The following is a 3188-nucleotide window of genomic DNA, read 5'->3' as shown; positions in this document are numbered from 1 at the left end:
ACAAAACGACAGCAACTTGTCTGTTCCCCTTCCCCCAATTCCCCAGCACTGTTCCCATCCCCCCAATTCCCCAATAAAAATCTTTAAAAAAAAAACAACTGTATTATTCAAATTATATATATATATATATATATATATATATAATTTGCAAATTAGTTACTCATATACCCAAAGCAGAAAATAAAGTATGCAGCTAATGGACAAGACACTTAGCAGAAAACTTATTCATTTATTCAACTAAGATTTATTACATATCTACCATATACCAAGCATTAGAGAAACAAACTAGTTAAGAAAGCCTCTGCTCTGTGGATGTTGTATTGTCTAATAGGGGAGATAAAAATAAATAAAAATAAACTGATAACTCAAAAACTCTATCCTTGCAATTGCAATAAGGAGATTAAGGAATCAGAAGAAGAAACATTAAAACTGAGACCTGATGAGTAGAAATTAGTTGTGGGGAAGGAATGGAAGACAGTACAAGTGGAAGGCATTTCAGGCAGAGAGAATAAAATACTGGGGATGCCAAAAAAAATGTATACAAGTGGACACTTCGGTCAGCATTGCCTGGACGCTGATAATAACCACTTTGAGCACCTCTTGTAATTGCAAAAGTCAAATGTGACTTGTATTCATCTTTTGTTATCGGTATATATCAAGTATTACAATTTTAATACAGTTTTCCTTTCCTAAAACATATATATATTTGGGGCACCATCTGTATATGAGGGTCCTGAAACAGCGCAGAGCTTAGCATTTTTGTGAAACAGACACCACAGTAACTGGTGATCACTGAGTAACAAGGCAAGCTTGTTGGAATTGAGGCTGCAAAAGTAGGTGGAAGGCAAGGACCAGGTCAATCATACAGAGCTTTATAACATTGATAATGTTACAAAATGGTAATATTGTAATGATAACATTAAGGATTTTAAATATAATGTTATGATATGAAAATACAATTTTAGGCTATAATTCATAACTTGTTGGCTAGTGAAGTTCCCAAACTGAAAATTAGAGAAGGCGTGTAGTCAAGCTATCTAAGTCTCCCAATGAGGCACCACTATTCTATTTTCTCCCAGTTCTATAACAATGCTCTTTTAAAGAACAGATTGATTCACTGAGTCAATACAATAAATACTACTGAAGAAACCCTGTATTGTTATATCCACTACTGGTAATTTTGCAGAGCAAATGTATTCAATCTTTTTTATTTTTCCAGTTTTCTTCATTGTAGTAAAATACTCATAACATTTACCATCTTTATCATTTTAAGTGTATTAGTAAGTGATATTAAATACATTCCTAATGTTGTCCAACCATCACCACCATCCATCTCTATAACTCTTTTCATCTTATAAAACTAAACTCTATACCTATTAAACAATCACTCTCTATTCCCCCATTCCTGGCAACCACCACTGTACTTTCTATCTCTATAAGGCTGACTACTCTAAGTACCTCATGTAAGAGGAATCATACAGTATTCTCCTTTTGTGATTGGCTTATTTTGCTTAGCATAATGTCCTCCAGGTTCATCCATATTGTAGCATGTGTTAAAATTTCCTTCCTTGTTAAGGCTGAATAGTATTCCACTGAACGTGTTTACCACATTTTGTTTATTCATCCACTGGTGGACACTTGGGTAGCTTCCACATTTTAGCTACTGTGAATAATGCTGCTATCAACATGGGTGTACGAAAATCTATACAACCTTTATGAACAAGATGTCATTTCAGTACATTACCCTGTATGGAGGCATATCACATACACAAATTCTAAAGCAGAAGTCCAGAAGGAAAGTGAAAAGGATGCCTTATTTCATTGCTTTCTTGTTTTTGGTGTTTCTGGTTTGGTTTTGTTTTGTTTTTGTAGCATATCTAATTTCTCCTCTCTCTAGTCAGCCTCACAAATGCTATACCATCAACACTTCTCATATCTCTTAGTATAGTGTCATTATTAATGGCCTCTTGCTTTTTCCCATAGAGTTCCCAATTCATGGATGAATATTCCCCACATCTTCCATTTTCAAAACTCATTTGACATCCTGCTTTCACCAAACGCTCCTTTTTAAATACTTTACTTTCTGTTAACCTAAAAAAAAAAACAAAACAAGAAAAAGAAAGAAAAGAAAAAAAGAAGTGTGTTTTGTTAAGGTACTCCTAAAAGGTTTCTAAAGTACCCAGTGAATTTATTAAAGTAACTATGAATCAGCAATAATGGAACTATTTTAAAAAGCAAAAATTTTGCAAGGCACATAAATAGAGTACTAAAAATTGCAAGTTAATCCTCCCACTACCTAACAATAGTAAGGTCTTTTATTTTTCTCATTTGAAAAGATACTGAAAATGTGCTGATAATTTTGAGAAACATTGAAAATGATCAAGAAATTAGGAAATAAGAAGAAAAAAAGTTGTTGTTTTTTTAACCTGGAACTAGACTGAAAAAGAGAAATGTGAAGTATAAATAGCCTTGTGTACTTGATATGGCCACATTACAAATGTACCATACTACTAATCTACACATCTTAAGGATAGCCTCTCATATAACTCAAAAAGTAAAACAGGTATAGGAGAACGCCAGTGTTGTCTTGTGGGAGGTGTTAATCATAAACACCAAGATGTATGGCCTGTTTGACATATATGCAGATACATGTGGTCCACACTATTTGCTGCCATCCTATGAAAGAAACCCAAAAGTCACAGGCAATAGCTACTAAAATACATTTAATTGTTCTGTGATTAAATAAGGCATCCTTCAGTGACTTCACTTGGGGCAGCCCCAGCTAAAACAGTTTGCACCAGAGCAAGTAAAACTCCAAAAAGCAGCTGGCTAGTCCTTAACCCCTGATTATGTTAGGAATATCACCTTGTCTTAATATTCTAGGTATTCAAGAGGTTATAAACATAATCCAGAAAAGCAACAAGGGAAAAGTCATTCCTGTAACACTGTGAGTATGGAATGTATCCCTGAGCCTTTCCCAAAGATAATCAGAGGAACTCGAGCATCAGGTGAAACCAAAGGGTCCAAAAAACCAGAAGAAGCCAATTATAAATGAGAAGCTTTGGGAGCTCCATCCACTGGGACAGAATTTAATCATCCATGTCAACAACTTCAGTAACACCCCTGACTCTCTTCCCTGGAAGGAAATAGCAAGGTGACTTCAAAAATAAGTAGAATTCACTCTCACT

General features: G+C 34.7%; 1 protein-coding gene across 2 annotated transcripts in view; it reads right to left on the bottom strand.

The window, feature by feature from the left end:
* Positions 1-3188, bottom strand: part of NUBPL (NUBP iron-sulfur cluster assembly factor, mitochondrial) — a 195752-nt gene that overhangs the window by 148572 nt on the left and 43992 nt on the right. The window lies entirely within an intron of this gene.

The sequence above is a fragment of the Hipposideros armiger genome, unplaced genomic scaffold (genome assembly GCF_001890085.2).
Source record: "Hipposideros armiger isolate ML-2016 unplaced genomic scaffold, ASM189008v1 scaffold_265, whole genome shotgun sequence".
Taxonomy (NCBI): domain Eukaryota; kingdom Metazoa; phylum Chordata; class Mammalia; order Chiroptera; family Hipposideridae; genus Hipposideros; species Hipposideros armiger.
This window is presented reverse-complemented; position numbering and strand designations above follow the sequence as displayed.